Source organism: Sebastes umbrosus, chromosome 16 (assembly GCF_015220745.1).
Source record: "Sebastes umbrosus isolate fSebUmb1 chromosome 16, fSebUmb1.pri, whole genome shotgun sequence".
In the NCBI taxonomy this organism is placed as follows: Eukaryota; Metazoa; Chordata; class Actinopteri; order Perciformes; family Sebastidae; genus Sebastes; species Sebastes umbrosus.
The window spans coordinates 7,523,997-7,544,787 of NC_051284.1; the positions used below are offsets into that span (position 1 = coordinate 7,523,997).

General features: G+C 41.3%; 1 pseudogene; it reads left to right on the plus strand.

Moving 5' to 3' along the window:
- Nucleotides 1–1,986: 1,986 nt before the first annotated feature.
- On the plus strand, nucleotides 1,987–20,123 carry LOC119474426 (annotated as a pseudogene).
- Nucleotides 20,124–20,791: the final 668 nt, after the last annotated feature.

Genomic DNA, 20,791 nt, shown 5'->3' on the forward strand with positions numbered 1-20,791 from the left:
CACTGCATGAAGTATGAATTCCCTGAGGTCTTACCTATCCATAGAGAACAAGATCATGCATATAGACCCGGTAGTTTTGGAGGTATTCTTGATTTATTTTGGTATGTCTGTCTAGACGAACCACACTTTCCAGCACCCAAGGGCTAAATAGGTTAAATAGAATACTTTGAGTTTGTGGATGTCATGTGATTGTAATGTACGATGTTGTATTATGTAATTTTATGTAAGATGTGCTATTCTGTATTTTTTTTTTTATTTATTATTTTTCTTAAAAAGCCTAACCAGGGACATGGTCTGCAAATTAGCTATGGCTAGAAGTCCTATATACCTTGAATCGGTTGCACTTTAATTAAGATAAGATAAGATATTCCTTTATTAGTCCCGCAGTGGGGAAATTTGCAGTGTACAGCAGCAAAGGGGATAGTGCAAAAAAACAAGATGCATCAGCTAACACAGTAAAAAAGAGCTAAACAAAGTGTAACAAAATATGAACCATTTAAATAGAAGGATGTATAAAATAGGAGCAGTATATACAGTATTGACAATAAACAGACTATAACAAAAATGCACAAGTGGAAAATGATATTGCACAGTGAGAATGAAATGAATGAATGAATGAAATTCCACCTGATAATATCAGGTTATTGTCAGTTTTTTTTGGTGTGTAAGTGGTCTACTGGGAGCAGTGCTGGTAGTGGAGTCCAAGATCATGCATATAAACCTGGTAGTTGTGGAGCTAGTTTTGATTTATTTTGGGTATGTCTGTCTAATCGAAACACACTTTCCAGCACCCTAGGGCTAAACAGGTGAAATAGAATACTTTGAGTTTGTGGATGTCATGTGATTGTAATGTACAATATTGTATTATAAGATAAAGATAAGATAAGATGAACCTTTATTAATCCCCGGAGGGAAATTCAGGTGTCAAAGCAGCAACATCAGCAAACAGAGTGAAACACAGGAGAGGTAAAGGTATACAAAAATGATAAAAAAAACAATAATAGAGATATAAAAAATACAGAAGTGAATGGATGAACATAGTGTGTGCAGTCTGTCAATAAATAAATGTAGTATGTGCAATAAATAAATGTAATATGTACATATGTGCAGTCTATAAAATGGTATATAGCAGGGGTCACCAACGCGGTGCCCGCGGGCAACAGGTCGCCCGTAAGGACTAGATGAGTCGCGCGCTGGCCTGTTCTAAAAATAGCTCAAATAGCAGCACTTACCAGTGAGCTGCCTCTATTTTTTTTAAATTTTATTTATTTTATTTTTTTGCTATTGTTGTTTAAATCAGACTTGCATGTAACTTACAAATGACAACATATATATATAAAAACACTTAAAATTTAAAATGTTTTTTGTGTTTAATATAAATGAACTCTGACCTAGTATAGTTCAAAGGTCAGTATTGTGCGCATGACCAAAACGTAGCGTTTGTTGCGCTCATACAAACAAGCTAGCAGACGCAACGAAAATGAGGAGAAGAGTTACCCCAAAAAATGGCAGAAAAAAGAAAGAAAACATATCATTTTCACGACGAATGGGAGGTAGAGTTTTTTTTTTACCACTGTGAAAGGATCCTGCGTGTGTCTCATTTGCGGGGCAACTGTGGCGATAGCAAAGCGGCACAATGTGGAGAGACATTTCACTACATGTCACACAAGCTACCATGCTAACTACCCACCGGGCAGCGCACTGCGAGCAGAAAAAGCCCGCGAGTTAAAGGCAGCTTTGTGCAAACAGCAGTCTTTTTTCACTAGACCGGTTAAAAACTCCCAAAAAGCAACCGAAGCCTCGTTTAGAGCTACGCAATTCTTGATGAAGAAAAAGAAGGCATTTACAGACGGGGAGGTTGTCAAAGAAGCAATGATGATAATTGCTAAAACTGTGCTTGAAGACGAGAAGTATGGAACCGATGTACTCTCCAGTCTCTCCAATGTTCAACTCGGGGCAACTACAATGGTAAGAAGAGTGTCGATGATGTCTGGGAACTTGGCCGACCAGCTGGACCGTGATCTGGCGAGGTGCCGGTGGTTCAGCATCCAGTGTGACGAGTCGGTGGACAGCAGCAGTACGGCTCAGCTGATGGTCTTTATCCGGATGGTGTTTGATGATTTCTCCACAAAAGAAGAACTTCTGACACTACTGCCCCTGAAGACAACTACGAGGGGAGTTGACCATTTATAACGCAGTGAAGGAGTTTTTGGTGGAAAAAAAGGTGCCGCTGGAAAAGCTGGTATCAGTGACTACGGATGGGGCTCCTGCTATGATCGGCCGACACACAGGATTCGTTGCTCACTGTAAAGCTGACCCAGAGTTCCCAAACTTTCTGCAGTACCACTGCATCATACACCAGCAGGCCTTATGTGCAAAAGTGATCTGCTTTGAGCACGTAATGACTCCCGTCGTGAAGATCATAAACAGCATCCGCTCCAGAGCTAAACAGCACAGAACATTCAAGGTACTTTTGGAGGAGCTGTCAGCTGAATATGATGACCTGCTACTACACACAGAAATCCGATGGCTCAGCAGGGGACGAATTTTGCAACGTTTTTTGTCACTTTTGGGTGAAATCAAAGAGTTCATGCAGTCCAGAGGTGAGGACACCGTGCTGCTGGAGGACACTGAGTGGATACTTGACCTTGCATTTTTGACGGACATTACTGGGAAACTGAACAGTTTGAACTGTGAGCTGCAAGGCAAAGGTAAAACTGTCGCCGATATGATAAGTGCTTTAAATGCATTTAAAGCTAAGATGAACCTTTTCTCTGTGCATTTACAGCACAAAACCGTAATTTGTCTTTTTGACAGAATTCCTGCTTGAGCTGGACAAGAGGGATTAGTGCTAAGGATGAGGCTATTGGGGGGTGGAGAAGGTCTGCGCTGATAACAGCAGCCGAATTAGACTGTTGTCTAGGCTATTAAATAGCGTTATCAGTCGCTATAAGCCACATAGATGTGGGTCAATAGGGTGCCTACTAGAACCCACTGGTAGGTTTTATCTAGTCACATGCGGTAGATCACCGAAAGAAGGTACAAAAAGAAGATGACAGCGTGCTCTAGCAACCGTAGAAATTATGACAGAAGCAGAAAGTCAGGCGCTGTAGACCGTGATCAAAGGAACACATTTCACCACAACATGTTACTCGTCTTACATACACAAACTTTGCCTGATGATTCAGAAAGAGTTTGACCATGATTGTGAGGAAGGGCTGCCCTGTCTTATGCTGGACACATGAGGGGTGACATAGGAGAGTACTGGTTTCAGCCCAGACAGAACATATTGTACATAGCTGTGTTATACACCGATCAGCCTTAACATTAGGACAGCATGGGCACCCTGACCGGTCTGCGGCTACGCAGCCCCATACGCAACTAACTGCGATGCACTGTGTGTTCTGACACCTTTCTATCGGAACCAGCATTAACTTTTTCAGCAATTTGAGCTCCAGTTTTCCTTCCTTGGATCACTTTTGACCTGACCACTGCAGACTGGGAACATCCCACAAGAGCTGCAGTTCTGGAGATGCTCTGACCCAGTCATCTAGCCAGCACTATTTGGCCCTTGTCAAAGTCGCTCACATCCTTACGCTTAATTGCCCATTTTTTCTGCCTCCAACACAAAGTTCAAAGTTCAAAATGTTCACCTGCTGTCTAATATACCCCACCCACTGCCTGGTGCCATTGTAACGAGATAAATCAAAGTTATTCACTTCACCTCTCAGCGGTCTTAATGGGGTTATGGCTGATCGGTATATACTTAATGGAGAAAACATTTAACACCACCAAACCCAATTGCTTATTCAAATGGCTTTCAGGAGATTTTTAAAAAAAATAGAGATTGTTTTGACAGCAGTCTGCAGAGCATAAAATTATTATTATTTTATTTATCGTTAGTCCTGATGATCATTGGCACGAGCTTCCTGTAATGGGTTTTTCCCTTTCGAGCTAGGTCAGAGCAGGACAAACATGGTTTGCCTACACCTGCTCCAATGAGAAATGTTCATTTCAAATGGCTTGGGGAGACAGTGGCAGTCAGTACCAATGGAGAGTATCACACAGAGGTGAGTCCTCTCTCTTAATTTACAGGCATGGTCTGTGCATGTCCACACTGTAAAACTTTTTTCCTGTAAAATTTACAGTAAACTTACAGAAGAAACTGCTGCCAGTATTTTACTGTAAAATTTACAGTATCTGTACTGTATCAAAGAATACAGCAACTTACTGTAATCAAAGCATACAGTAAGTTGCTGTAATAATTCAAAAATTACAGTAAAATACTGGCAGCAGTTTCTCCTGTAAGTTACTGTAAAATTTACAGTATCTGTTACTGTATCAAAGAATACAGCAGCTTACTGTAATCAAAGTATACAGTAATTTGCTGTAATATTTCAGAAATTACAGTAAAATACTGGCAGCAGTTTCGCCAGTAAGTTACTGTACAATTTACAGTATCTGTACTGTATCAAAAGAATACAGCAGCTTACTGTAATCAAAGCATACAGTAACTTGCTGTATAATTCCAAATACAGTAATTTATTGGTTGCAGTTTCACAGCAAGATACTGTACAATTTACAGTATCTCTACTGTATCAGAGAAATACAGTAACTTGTTGTAATCAAAATGTCCAATAATGTCCTGTATAATTCCAACAATTACAGTATTTTAAGCATCTATAAAAACTAACAAGCAAATGAAAAATAACAATTTTGAACAATAAACACAACAACATGGCATATTCATATTATTCTTGTTTTATTATAATAACCTGAGTTTGACAGAAAATAACATCCAAATAAACATTCAAATACTCAAGCTCTTACAAATAAAAATGGTGTGAATGAGTGTGTGAGTGAGTAAGAGACACAGTGTGTGTGTCGTGTGTATCTGACTGACTGAGTGAGGGTGTATATCTTGACTGTGTATGAATATCTGAGTCCATGGACTGAGTAAATACCATAACCTTTCTGTTTCAAAATAAATAGCCTCCCCTGTTACACTGAGGGGGTTCACTAGACAGAACCATCCTATTGAACAATACTGTGTGCTGGCTAAACATCTTCAATATTAAACGTAGAAATAATGCCAGGTTGAACATTGTAAATAGAATAAAATTCAAAAATACAAAAATAGCCATTACAAATAAAAATACTGTTGTGAATGAATGAATTCATGTGTTAGTGTATCTGAGTAAGTGACGGGCTTAAAACATTTGTACTTTGTGGACTTGAGTAAATACTGTAACTTTTCTGTTTCAAAATGAAATAGCCTCCCCCGTTACACTGCGGGGGTTCACTAGACAGAAACCAATACTGTTGAACAATACTGTGTGCTGGCTCATATGGTCAATTATTAAAGTATAAATAATGCCAGGTTGAACATTTTAAGCAAAATTAAATAAAAAATAACAATGTGAATAAGTGAGACACAGACATAAAGGGATTTTCAGTAATTGAGTGAGATATGGAGGGTTTGTCTCTACAGCACAGAGTCAGGATGTGATTGTTAAACTCACACAAAGTCCCCACTCGAAATCCATTGAGCTTCCGCAGGAGGGTGCAAACATGAGGATTCAGGGATGTCCCTTTCTTATGAACCATTTTCCGCTCTTCTGGCTGGTCACCTTTCCCTGTCGTGCCTTTGTCCCTCTCTCGGGTTGATCCTGACACAGCTTCTACAAGGCATAGCAAGGTAAAACAAAAAGACACAAATGTTAATCAAACCACCTCTTACCTAAAAATTAGACCGCTCTAAATATTGTTAGTATAAATAATACCTGATTTATTATAAGTCCCCAAATCGTTCTTTTTCATGCTTTATGTTTGCAATGCATATTAGAGTAGAAGTACACGTGGACATGGTGAAATACTTCTTGCTAATATAGCTTACTTGCCTGATTGTTTTATGAGTGTCACACTTTTTGGAATATGCATATAACATTGAGTGTTTTTGGTAACTTGATGACTCTTGATAATTATCTATTAATTTAATTATTCAAGACTAATAACAATTGGGTTATTAATTATATATGAAATGATATTATTGAAGGCTAATACTGTTTTTATGTTTCTTGTATATATTTAGAACCACACATACACACCCAAACGTCCAAGTGATCATTTTAAGCTTATTTTGGAATGAACCTCTCCATACCCTACTCTCTGACCGTATGTCTATCACACATAGATAGATACAAGGATAGCTGTAAGGCCCAAACATCTGACACAAATGACTATATGGAATTCAAACTTACCTCTGTATGAATTCAAGTGTCCAGCAGCGTGATCCTGATATTGGAGCGTTGAAGTTGTCGTAGGATTGTGAAGACAACAGCAAGCCCCAACGCAGACAATGCCCCTTCACACACCACCTGACCCTCGATGCTTACCATCGAGCGCTGGTCGGAAAATCATTGGACCTGAAACACAATGCAAAAATCTTTAGCTGAATACCAAATTGACCATTTGACGAATTATCAAGTGGCCACTTACCGCTTTATTGTTTTTGTATGGTATTGGCATTTCAACTGATATTTGAAAACCTTTCTAAAAAAAAAATGTAAGCCTCCGCTAGATATCAGGAATTCTTGATGTAGGATGCGAGATGCTACTCATCTACTGTACTGCTCTTTGATGTATCCAGGTAGCCATTTACATACTTGCGACACCATCGCGCACTCATTTTCATAAAGCTTAGTGGTTGTGTCCGTTGCAGTGAAGGAGAAATCAAGTAAAAAAAGTTAATACAAATAAAATAAAATCTACAAAGGGAGGGAGAATATCAAACGAACTATTTAAATATTTACAAGATATAGGAACACCCTAATCCAGAAAGAGAGTGAGAGAAAAGCTCAAACAAACTATTTACATATCAGAGAAGAATCAGAGAAATTATTATTCCGTAGCCTACTGTGTATGTATTATAGAGTCAACTATTATTAACCATCTAAAACTACGTATTTATTTATCCATTTCTGTATGCACACGGTTTCAGAATCAGATATCTATTTATAAGAATGTAAAGTTGTGTGTATTATATACAATATAGAAGACATAACCATAGAAACTCACTACAACTGAACTTCCAACTCCAGCGGCAAGCAGCGTCTTCCTGCCTGCCCCACACCTTCTGACTGCCTGCCGACAGGCTCAATAGAAGTACTCTGCATATGTGCACTAGTACAGTGTAAGTAGAAACGTGGGGCTTAGTGCTTACCTAGAATGATCAACCAAGGGCTATCAGAAGGGTGAGGGATGTCTTCACAGTCGCTGCTGTGTCTGACACCTATATAGGAGACAATAAAGGCATTGCTATTATAAGTTAATGTTAATACAATTAAACAATGCTTTTAAACTATAGTTGTCATCAATTTTCCTTTTTAAGAAATTATTTTTAAAATCCCACTGAGCTCCACTCATTGCATTTCAATAATTTCAATGTCTTAATCTGAAATAAACTACATCAGTTATACTCACATCTGCCTGCAAGATGAGGACATCTCTCTTCTATTTGAAGCACCCTGCATGCTCATGTGAGCACCTGCTTGCTCATGTGAGCACCCTGCTTGCTCAACAGTATTCTCTCCATCATCTCTTACCTGACCTGATCTGACTCAAAGATTACCAACTACACAACCTTTATGTGTTCTTGACAAGTGTGATGAAAAAGTGGATATCACAGTAAACATTTTACCACAATTTGTGAATGGACATAAGACTGGTTTCCCCTCTTTAATGCGAGTCTTCAAGTGAGAAAATAATGTAGACAAGCTGTCACATTTTGACTACAGAAATCAATGTGGCATGATAAAACGTTCTAATGTTAATGTCCTTATGCCAGAACATCCTTCCCTCAAGCTTGACTCCCTCTGATCTGGGTGATCTCTATATACATGGCATTTTAAAGGCTGTAACTTTGCCAAATGAACGGTAACAATCGTGGAAAGCACATTTAAATGTGATGTGTGGGGTGTTTTGGTGAACTTTCATATGCCTAACAAAGGCATATTCAGTACCACATGCATGGCGGCAAAATTGAGTTGGGACATTCTTGAAACACAAGATAGATACTGCCTTGTCTCCCGTTTAGATTGTTGTTGCTACCTATTAGTAATTATATTGAGAATTTAAATGCTGACTAAGCTAAAACCAGCTAGCTAACGAGCTAGCGCTAACTAACGAGCTAGCGCTAGCCTAGCTAACGTGAATATAAGATAGACTACTGATTTGTGTTACCTGTGATACTAATGAGTATTGAAATATAGACGAAGCTAAGAACAGCTAACGACCTACCGTTAGCTAGCTAATGTACATACATGGAGGAACATGCACTGTGTTTAGCAAAGGTACAACACAACTTGATGATTTGACTTACCATGAAGTAACATAATGTAACTACTGGAGTTTCCCTTCGTCTGGTCTGACGATCCAAATGGAACTGGCGGTGGTGAAAATAAAAAGTGTTTATCCAAACTGCTGCTGTTCTCCTCAAGTTGCACTGGAGGAACAACGATGCTGCTGCTGCCAGATGTGAGCTGTTGGACTGTTGAGCTGTGGCGCCAACGGTCAACTCGAAAAAATACGCGGGAGAATTTAAAAAATAGCCGTTTAATTTATTTTCCCGAGATTCTCAGCGGCAAGCAGCAGATTACTGTTAAAGATACACTTTGACCGCTGGGATCATGGGAGCAAGCGTTCTGACTCCCAGAATGCATTGCTTTCACAGTAATATACAGTAAAAGCATTTTACAGGTAACTGTTAGAATCTCGCTGTAAATTTACATCGAAGTCTTACAGTGCAGTGTCCACTACGAAGGCCTTTGAGGAAGCAGCAGCTCTCAGACAATGGAGAGTGGACACGCAGAGACTCAAACTGAAGAGAGAAGTGGGGATTATAGGAGGTGTGTCATTCATTACTGGGACCATGATAGGATCTGGGATTTTTCATATCCCCCCAGTTTGTGCTGTCTGCCAGCGGCAGCCCCGGGGCCAGCTTGGTTATATGGACCTGCTGTGGGTTGATATCCATGCTGGCGGGGCTCTGCTATGCTGAACTGGGCACAGTCATACCAGAGTCTGGAGGAGAGTTTATCTACATTGTGCGGACAGCCGGAAAAGTGGTGGCCTTTATGTTTGTCCTCAGCTTCATCGTTGTCATGAAGCCTGCCAGTGCCACAGGAGTTGCCCTGAGTTTTGCTGAATACGTCGTGGCCCCCTTTTACAGTGGCTGCTCCCCTCCACAACTGGTGTTGAAGCTGGTGGCTGAAGGAGCTATCATGGTGCTGACCGCAGTCAACTGCCTGAGCGTCCGCTTGGCCACCGGCATCCAGGTGGTTTCTATGGTAGTCAAATTGCTGGCACTGGCCGTGATCATATTGGGAGGTGTTGTGATGCTTTTCCAGGGACACACTGAGAACTTTGATAACTCCTTTTGAGGGAACCAATGTGGATGTCAGCTCCATGGGCATCGCTTTCTATCAGGGCTTGTGGTCCTATAGTGGATGGAACACTTTGAATTGTCTAACTGAGGAGCTGAAAGATCCAAGAAGTAAGTGTTTCTCTGTTTTCACAGTGCAATTTCATATTCAAGAGTTTCTTAATCTACTATACTAGTGCAATGCCCGTATTAAAACATGCCTGTACAGAGCGGGCTGTGGAGTTGCTGCTTGCAGCTTTCGAGAACTGCTCATACAAACAACTTCACACTCGAGACTGCCCTTTCTCGGTTCCTCAGCAATACACCTGCCATGACATAGTTGCATCACACATCCCAAGTTGTGGCTGCACATGGTCAGAAATATTCGGTTATTTGACATAAAGTGGAGCATGGATTTAATGAGTGGAGGTAGTATGTAAATGATGTACATTATGCTAAAACAAAATATATGTAAAGAAATATAAGTACTAAAATTAAAAATGAGAATAAAATAAATGTGAAATATGTGCAAATATACTGTATGCATTAAGCTGTGCATTATATAGCATACAACCACAGTGCAAAAAAAGTAAATAAAAAATGCTGAGAAGTGGGATATATTAAATGTGTTAAATATGAATGCCAGAATGGTATTAATAAGAAATTAATACTAATATTTCTGGAATGTACATTATAAATGGTGTATTAATGACAGTATTTCACAGTTGAATTATTGCACAAATTATTGTACAGTTAAGTCAGTAAGTGTATAGCAGCTGACAGCCGTCAGGGAGTCCAGCTCAACGTCACGGCCTTACGAATCAGTTTTATTGAGTGTTGGCGTCCGCTACCCTCACCTGCTGCCCCAGCACACAACAGCAAACAGGATTAGCGCTGGCTACCGCAGACTCATAAAACATCCTCAGCATTGTTCCATTGACTCCAGCGAAGTGAAGAAAAGTTTGGTTGTAACGTTATCTATTATACTTATAGGCATTAGCAGGCTATATCCATGATCCAGCAGCTACAGTGAACTGTAGTCTGCCCGCTGCGGACGACATGCCGGACTCAATCTGCAGAGCCCAGAAGCTCCGCCCTGCTGCTGCATAGAGCGCTGTTGCTTGTTTGTTGAAGGTTTATTAATATTGAACGTTGTTCGCGTGACCCAATTGCACCAAATTCGACAAAGCACTCCCTTGGGTCCCCAGCAATGCACCCACCAAGTGTGAATTTGATCGGCATGAACAGTTCTCGAAATACGCGAAAAGACATACCCTTCCTTGCTTTATAGTTAGATGGATTACTTGGGGTTACTATAAAAAAAGATAAATAATTGTGTGATCATGTGTGACAAATCAAAAGTGGAGAGATAATATACTTGTTCAATTAGCAATTAATCTACAGAGTGGGTCAGTTTAAATGACAGAAGCTATTGCAGTAAGATACCAGAATAAGTATATTGTAAAGCCCTAAGAATATTGCAAAGCAAACTGTATACAGTCATTTACGAGCTTGATGAATTCTTGTTAATCTCACGTAACACAAATTGTGCATTTAAAAAAGATTAACACTGCCTTTTAATCAGTCACTGTTGGCCACAAATCATCTGATTCTCAGAAGTGCCTCAGGGAGCTCTCTGCTGGGTGGGACCTGCTCTCTCAGGCCCACAGAACTACAGTATCTCATCCGTTTCTGCAGGGACTTTCCAGTTCATCAAATTGCATATTATTTTTGATTAGTTTGATTATTAGTTTACTGTATGTTTTCCTCTGAAAATTGCTCCCTAATTCGTGGGACCCTGTGATCCTGGGAGCCATGTTGCTGTGGACAATAGCCCCTGGGAGTGCCTCCCTATAGGCAAAATAGTCCTAGCGAGGGGCTAGATTGAAAGCTCTCTATGAATCATTCTCTCTAGTACTTGTATAACTGGAGTGAGAGCTGTTTCCATATTATTGGCAAGAAGCTAATGCATTCTCTGTGGATGCTGAACCTAAGCCATGGTTGTGCCTTATCATTGGTTTTGTTTGTATTTTCATGGATAGAATCTCTTGGCACAGCCGAGTGATCTCAGGATTGCATCTCTTTTTTTGCAGATGATGTAGTTTTCCTTGGGTCAACCAGCCATAATTCAAGTGCATGCCAGGATGTTTTGCAGGCAGTGTGAAATGCATTAGAAAGAGAATCAGCACCTCAAAGTAGGAGGCCATGGTATTCTGCTAGAAAAGGGCAGGTTGCGAGCGTAGTTGCTGCCCGAACAAAGGAGTGCAAATATCTTGCTCACAAGTGAGGTTAAGATAGAGATCTACAGGCAAATTGTTGGAGAATTGGCAGTGATGCAGGTGTTTATAACTGAATAGTTTTAGTGGAGTGCAGTTTACATTCCAATATCCACCTAAGGTCACAAACTTTGGGTTGTGACCAAAAGAATCACAGATAGACAGATACAAGAGACCAGAATAACTTTTCTTCACAAAGGGGTTTGGCTCACTCTAGTGGTAGCGGGAGGACCTTTGCATCTAGAAGGAACTTGAATTAGAACCAATGTTACTTCCCATTGAAGGGAGCCAGCTGAGGTAGTTTGAATAGCACTTTTCATACATGTGTCCCAAATTTATGAGTAAGGTTACTCCCAAAAAATCCCAGAGATAGTGATCCAGTCTCAAGTTTTCAGCATTACTTAAAAACCACCATCAGGAGCAGTTAGAAGCCATAGCAAATAAATACCAGGTATGGCAAGCCGATGGCGCCAAATAGGCGGATGATGTCACAGGCCTCCACAGCTTGTAAAATAGGACAACACATATCAACAAACTGAAGGGGGCGGCATTTTGCTATTTTGAGTAACCTCCTGGATCTCCTGGTGTCATAAACAGCAGATCAGATCAAATCAGCGGAGAATTTACAGTACTATAATGTGGTAATTTAGTACAATTGCTGTGTGTATATATTATTTTTTCCTCCGTAAATTGGGGGCCCAAGCACAGACCCCTCACATTTAGATGGCATTCCTGACCATTCCTATTTAAAAAAATGCAGTTTGGTGAATATTTCAGGGTCAATTAAGATACCATTCTAAATAATAGGACTGTGAGAAATGAAATCAGCCTAAACATATTTTCAATTTGGTTCTTGCCTTGTTAATACTTTATTTCTGTCTGTCTGTTGTGTATGTCTGTTAAGCGAATGCAACTCTTGTGCAACGCCACACCTTCTAGGTTTCGGTTGAAGGTCCTTTGAGGACATGGCTCAATAGCATACACTGTTCATCTACTGCCAGTTCTGTGCATGTCCAGTGTCCACTGCGAATGCCTTTGTGGGAAGCAGCAGCTCTCAGACAATGGAGAGTGAAACGCAGAGAGACTCAATCTGAAGAGAGAAGTGGGGATTATAGGAGGTGTGTCATTCATTGCTGGGACCATGATAGGATCTGGGATTTTCATATCCCCTCAGTTTGTGCTGTCTGCTATCGGCAGCCCCAAGGCCAGCTTTGTTGTATGGACCTGCTGTGGGTTGATATCCATGTTGGCGGGGCTCTGCTATGCTGAACTGGGCACAGTCATACCAGAGTCTGGAGCAGAGTATGTCTACATTCTGCGGACAGCCGGAAAAGTGGTGGCCTTTATGTTTGTCCTCAGCTTCATCGTTGTCATGAGGTCTGCCAGTGCCACAGGAGTTGCTCTGAGTTTTGCTGAATACGTCGTGGCCCCCTTTTACAGTGGCTGCTCCCCTCCACAACTGATGGTGAAGCTGGTGGCTGCAGGAGCTATCATGGTGCTGACCATAGTTAACTGCCTGAGCGTCCGCTTGGCCACCGGCATCCAGGTGGTTTCTATGGTAGTCAAATTGATGGCGCTGGCCGTGATCATATTTGGGAGGTGTTGTGATGCTTTTCCAGGGACACACTGAGAACTTTGATAACTCCTTTGAGGGAACCAATGTGAATGTCAGCTCCATTGGCATTGCTTTCTATCAGGGCTTGTGGTCCTTTGACGGTTGGAACACTTTGAATTATCTAACTGAAGAACTGAAACATCCAGAAGTAAGTCTTTCTCTGTTTACCATTCATAGATCCTAAAAATACAATTATGCTGTTAGCAATCTGTCCAAGTCTAGGTAGAGGACACTCGAGGTGTGATTGTTGGCTGCAATTGTGATCTTATCTAACTGTGAGAGCGGTGTGTGTCTGCCAGTGTTGTTGTCATACCGATGTCACGTGAGCAGTGAATATAAATGTAGAAATAAAGTAAACAAGCGGCTGTTGAAAGATCAAGAATATCCTTAGGGAGAAAAAGCACGTCACACAGATGGATATGGTCATTACAGACTTTCCTAGAAGTTAAGTTAATTTATTTGAATTCACTTAATTTCCGTAGGTTTGGGCCTGTATTTTTTATGACTGGATAATTTAATACAAACAATGATTGTAGAGGGTCATAGGCCAGTACCATGACCCCTGTAGGAGTATGTTCATTTACAAATTTTGGCGGTCATTGTTTGACTTTTTGTATTCACCCAAGAGCCCACAAGAGCACAAACAAGTCACACAAGAGCACAAACAAACTAACCGATTGAGCCAAGCGGTAGACTAGCTACTCTTGTGTTCTGTGAGGTAAAATTAAATTTTTTTTCACTGGAGTCTGGTGTCCTTTGGCGAGAGCATAGATAGATACAACCACTTCAGTTCTCCATTGGAAAGAGCTGTCTGATGACAACGTAAAGTGGTGAAAATATTCTAAATATAGCGTGCAATTAAATTGATATTGAATTTTTTAGGTGGGCCTTTCTTTTAGGTGGCTAAAATATGTTTTGCTGCTGCTCCGTCCACAGCAGTACATGGCTTTGCTCATATGCTGGTACTCCTGTCTGTTTCTCTAAACTGGGGGAGTGCCGACCGCCATCTACAATACGTAATATACTCACTATGGATAAGAACCTCATACAACCCAACTTTAAAGACTCAAACTATCCCTTTAAGTACAGTACTTAAGTAAATGTACTTAGTTACATTCAACCACTGCTTGGAGTCTAACTCCTGTCTCAATCCATTATTCCAGTGTCAATATAACAACAATCCATCATGCAAGCTTGTACACATTGACCAGGACATAAAAATGATGTTGTCTTTTTTATTACCAGGTGAATCTTCCCAGGGCGATTGTGATCGGCATTTTCTCTGGTGACTGGCTTATATCTGCTGGTGAATGTGAGCTACCTGACGGTAATGACGCCGAGAGAGCTCATGTCCTCCAGCGCAGTAGCAGTAATACCTGGGGGTAAGACCGCACCTGATATTGATGTCACAGATTCTGATAGACATGTCCAGACTGAGATTTTGACTTGCTGTTTCTGCTGTTAAAATTGCTAATTTTAAAGGAGCATTAAAGGAGCACTCCATCCATTTTAGCATTGCACTCCTATGGCATTATCAGAAGCACAGTGTCTTTTTTTCTATCGAAATCAATTCAGTTCAACCAGAGATATTGTATTTTTTATTCCACGCGTTCTTGTTTCTTGTCAAAACTTGGCGCCTACATTACCCACAATGCAACATGACCACAGTCAGTTCGGTCGGAGATTCGGGTGTGTTATGCTATGTGGGAAATGTCCTTGCATATTTCGAATGCAGTACAGTACAACCTTCAAGATACAAGACCAGCTCTTCCTTCAACCCCCAGGAATGCTAGCCAACAAGACATCATGGATTTACAACATTCTGATAACAGCTACAATCGAGATAGGAAGATCTTTTATCTCCTACATGGCCCCTGGAATCCTGACCGCCGACTTCCTCATCATTGCAAGATCCAAACTTCCGCCTCTCAGCCCAAGGGCAATTAATATAGTGTATTAGTATGTGTGTGTATTTAACCATATGTGTTTGCCTTAGTTAGACTTTTCCAGACTATTTCCACTTGCCATGTAAACAACCCTGACTGAAACAGCGGGAAAATCAACAGTGATCAATAGCTCAACACTTTGACATTTGACTTTAACTGTTAACATTTGAATGACACTTTGAGTCACTGTATGATTGCCAGTCAATTAATAACTAGTTTCTTTTGCAGTCTCTGTCTTTCCTTCCCTCTCTGTCTCTTATCTCATTCCTTATCTCTCTTGGCTGACCCCCATTCCTCTTAGCTCAGGGACATTGAGGTCAGGTCACTGAGATCCAGAACATTCTGTGAAGGCTCGGCACAGCTCTTGGCAGTAAAATTAGAGTTAGCAATTTCCCCCAGCACATGTTAACAACCAGTCCGGTGCATTAATTGTTAACTAACACAAACAACTTTGTACCTTTACATACTGTGTGTTGTCAGTCCTGGTAGACCTGTAGCCTTTTCCAAGAGTATACACCGTAGGCAAAATTGTTGGTACCCTTCCGTTAAAGAAAGAAAAATTCACTGAAAATTAACTAATGAAAATCAGACATTGCTTTTGAATTGTGGTTCAACAGAATCATTTTAAAAAACAAACTAATGAAACTGGCCTGGACAAAAATGATGGTACCCTTAACTTAATATTTAGTTGTACAACCTTTCGAAGCAATCACTTCAATCAAACGATTTCTGTAACTCTCAATGACACTCTGCACCTGTCGACAGGTATTTTGGCCCACTCCTCGTGAGCAAACTGCTCCAGCTGTCTCAGGTTTGAAGGGTGCCTTCTCCGAATGCATGTTTGGCTCCTTCCACATATGTTCAATAGGATTTAGATCAGGGCTCATAGAAGGCCACTTCAGAATAGTCCAATGTTTTGTTCTTAGCCATTCTTGGGTGTTTTTAGCTGTGTTTTGGGTCATTATCCTGTTTGAGGACCCATGACCTGCAACTGAGACCAAGCTTTCTGACACTGGGCAGTACATTTCGCTCCAGAATGCCTTGATTGTGTTCAGATTTCATTGTACCCTGCACAGATTCAAGACACCCTGTGCCAGATGCAGCAAAGCAGCCCCATAACATAACCTAGGCCTCCTCCATGTTTCACATTAGGTACAGTGTTCTTTTCTTGTATGCTTCATTTTTGCGTCTGTGAACATAGAGCTGATGTGACCTGCCAAAAAGCTCCAGTTTTGTCTCATCTGTCCAAAAGACATTCTCCCAGAAGCTTTGTGGCTTGTCAATATGCATTTTGGCAAATTCCAGTCTCGCTTTTTATGATTTGGTGTCCTCCTCGGTCGTCTTCCATTAAGTCTACTTTGGCTCAAACAGCGACGGATGGTGCGATCTGACACTGATGTACCTTGACCTTGGAGTTCACCTCTAATCTCTTTGGAAGTTGTTCTGGGCTCTTTGGTTACTATTCGTATTATCCGTCTCTTCGATTTGTCATCAATTTTCCTCTTGCGGCCACGTCCAGGGAGGTAGGCTACAGTCCCATGGACCTTAAACTTCTGAATAATATGTGCAACTGTAGTCACAGGAACATCAAAGCTGCTTGGAGATGGTCTTATAGCCTTTACCTTTAACATGCTTGTCTATAATTGTCCTTCTAACCTCCCGAGACAACTCTCTCCTTAGCTTTCTGTGGTCCATGTTCAGTGTGGTACACACCATGATACCAAACAGCACAGTGACTTCTTTTGAACCTTTAAATAGGCAGACTGACTGATTAAAAGTTTGAAGACACCTGTGATGCTATTTACAGGACACACCTTAGTTTAACATGTCCCTATGGTCACATTATTTTACATCTTTTCTAGGGTACCATCATTTTTGTCTAGGCAGTTTCATTAGTTTGTTTTTTTAAATGATTCTGTTGAACCACAATTCAAAAACAATAGCTGATTTCATTAGTTAATTTTCATTGATTTTTTATTTATTATTACTTTTGTCAGTTTCAAGTTATTTCAGTGACCATTGTGGGTTTTTCTTTCTTTAACGGAAGGGTACCAACAATTTTGCCTACGTCTGTAGCTCTTGTAATTCAAACCAGGCACTCTCCATTAGTCTGTGTGGTAATCTGTTACAGCCAACATGTCTCCCAATAGTATCACATCCCAGGAAGCCAATTTTCGTTGTGGCCAAACGGCGGTACTACAACTTCCATTCCGTACATTTGGAAAGAGACGTCTGTAACTCAACGGATATTTTTTTTGAGGAGGTGAATCAACTTCCCAGTACGAACACTTGAATAGCCCTTATTTAAATCATTAGGTACTAAAAGTTGTAAATTGCACTAGTAGCCGAATCCAGAGTTATTTCCCTTCCTCCGTTCATTAGACCCAGACCGGGCTGGAGCGAGGGCTGGGAGGCGGAGTTAGCAAGCCATAGCGACTTTGTGACGGCTGTGACCCTGTGACCGAGCCATGTGACCAAGAAGATCACCGGAAGATCCCGGTACTTTTCCACTCGGAAGTCGAGCCATTTTGGCATCATGCGCCACTGAGGCAATTTTTCATAGAATGAACGGGGCCCCGCCTCCAATGCTGTATTGTTTCTCTTACTACTTCCATGACACATCCACCCAGTGGGAGATCCTGACCAACACCCTCAAGATCCAGGGCCCAGATGAGATGAACAGCCACACAGCTGAACTTATGGCAAACACCCTGGCACACCACCTCAGATAGCTCGGCTAGAGCAGAGGAATGAGACATCAGCTGAACAGAATGTCCACCTACACCAGGAGCTGTTCCAAGCCAGACAACGCACTGGGCGACTAGAAGCAGAGGCCCAGAACCAGCCATAAGAACCTCAGAACTAGAGGAAAGACATAAGCCTCAATGCAGGAATAAAAACCTGCAAAAGCCTTTGTAATGACCTGCAGGCTGCCACACGCACAAGGGACAATTAGTGTGCACGACCGGAGAGACATTAAGACGAAAGCTGCAGCAAGCAAACAGCTCAGATGTAAAGTTGAGCAGGAATTCAAAGACAAGAATTCCATGATAACCACTTTGCAAAACCAGCTTTTAGATGCCACAAAACAAGTGGCTGACCTTAAACAAGAACTTAAAGAGAGAAAAATTTGAAAGTGGTGGGACCCACCAGCCATGTTGAGATCAGTTCAGTATATAGTACATATCATTTTACAGCTAAACAGTTTACTACAAGATGTTTCTGAAACATTTGAGTCAAGAAATAGGCATTACAGTCATAGAATATTATTCAATATTTGATCAGCGCTGCCTAGTTTGACCGTTTGATCGGAGTTTGCGAGTGATTGACAGCTGCTTCCGTTGATGAACAGCCAATAGGAATGCTCTCTCTCTCTGAAATGACTTGTGATTGGCCAAAGTCTCCCGGCCCAGGCTAGATTTTTTAAAGCCTGAAAACAGAGCCATGAGGAGGTGCAGAAGTCTCTCAGAACACTTGAATTACAATATGCTGAATGGTTATTATGGAAGTTTTGCCAAATGATGCCAAAAACATTCTGCCTGCTGCAGATTTAAATGTCAGTGAATCTGAGAGTTTCTAAATCACTAATAATCTTTTGAATAATGTATTCAAGCCCATAACATACTCTACATGTCCTAAATGGCTTTTGAAAATAGGAAAGGATGCTGTTGCCACTTTTGTGAGAACTTCAACCTTTTTCCACAGGAATAAGATGCTAGGAAGCTGGGGCTGGATCATGTCTGTGGCTGCAGCATTGTCCGCTTTTGGTTCACTGAATGGGACGTTCTTCAGTGGTGGCCGTGTGTCCTTTGTTGCTGCCAGGGAAGGACACCTGGTGAGAGTCTCTATTGTGAATGTATGGTAGATTGTTCAGCATAAGTTCACAGAGTTTCACCCAGACTTGTGTTTGCTTTGTAGCCAGATATTCTGGCCATGGCTCACGTCCACAGACTGACCCCATCTCAGCCCTGATCTTCACCACTATTGTCTCTCTTCTGGTGCTGATCCCTGGAGACTTCCAGAGCATTGTCAACTTCTTCAGGTGAAAGCTGGGTCTTCTTTGCACGTATTTAATTTCGACATTACTTCTTTATTACTTGTATAAATAATGTACAACCTGTTTGTATTTGTCTGACATTCCTCTTCATTGCTGTTGTCAGTTTCACTGCCTGGATTTTCTATGGCATCACCCTGTCTGGACTACTCTATCTAAAGATCAAGAAGCCGGAGCTCCCGAGGCCATACAAGGTCAGTGTCACACACATACACTCTCAAAACGCCATCGTCATAAACAAACACTTGTCTTTTTGTTAGAACACGGAATCAGAATCACCTTGTGCCTGTCCCCCTCTTCTCTCTACAGGTTCCCATCATACTCCCCATACTGGTCATCATTGTGGCAGTATTCCTTGTGCTGGCACCCATCATAGACGATCCTCAGATTGAATACCTCTATGTGACTTTATTTATCCTCAGTGGAGCTTTATTCTACATACCCCTCATCCATTACAAGCTCTGCCCGGGCTGTTGACCAAGTTAACAGTATTCCTGCAGCTGTTGTTAGAGGTCGCTCCAGCAGAGAAAAACCTGTGATTTGGGCAGAAGAAAAGTTTTTTTTTTGTTGTTTTTCTTGTTGTTTTTGCAATTGCACTCATGAAACATTGCAATTTACATTTAATAGCAACTTAGTATTACCTCCCGTTTCTCATTAAAGGTGCAATGTGTAAGATTTGGCCAAATGTTAGTTTAAAACCTTCAAAAAAATTAAATTAATTAACATTATCAACATAATGTGAAGAGATTGACATCATGTCAAAGACATGAGTGCTGGAAGTAGGGGGGCAAAGGGCCATTGGCCCCCCTACTTTACGACCCTGTCCCACTTTCTTTTAAGGTCGCGAATCACTGTTTCTTACCGCAAATGCCCCTATATTGCAACACGGTAAAAAAAGACATTTCATCATTCCCGTCCACACCGTGCATTGAATGTCAAGACTGGAAGGTGACAGAAGTGTTTTTTACTCTACAGATTCGCTCTCATTTTAATCTGGTCAGCAGCCATCTGCACGGCTCTGTCTCAGCTGTGTCTCATGTAACCGAAACCTGAACTGAAGCATCTATTTACGCTTCAAGTCAATTTTCTTTTCAACAATACATGCGTAAACATGAGGTTGATGATCGATAAAAAACACTGAATAATATATTCATCCACATTTTGCAACCAGTGAAATAGAGTGTGCGGTGGATCTTTATCTAATCATAATCAACCATCGTGTTGCCTAATTCAAATGGAATCAAAGTGATCTGACATCCAGCACGCCTTCAGTTTCATAATGGACTGAAAATATTTTTTAACTTTTTAACTGGTGGGCTGGCACTCGCCGGGCACATCGTCCGGTGCGACGCAACAGAGGTCTGCTTGGAAAGGCCCGACCTTGAGTTTTACAGCACCCCTCGTCTGCACCTCGCCGCTGCCCGGGGCCGTGTACTTCTCGCTGCGCAGTGCGCCCTCTCTCCCCTGCGGGGAGGGACG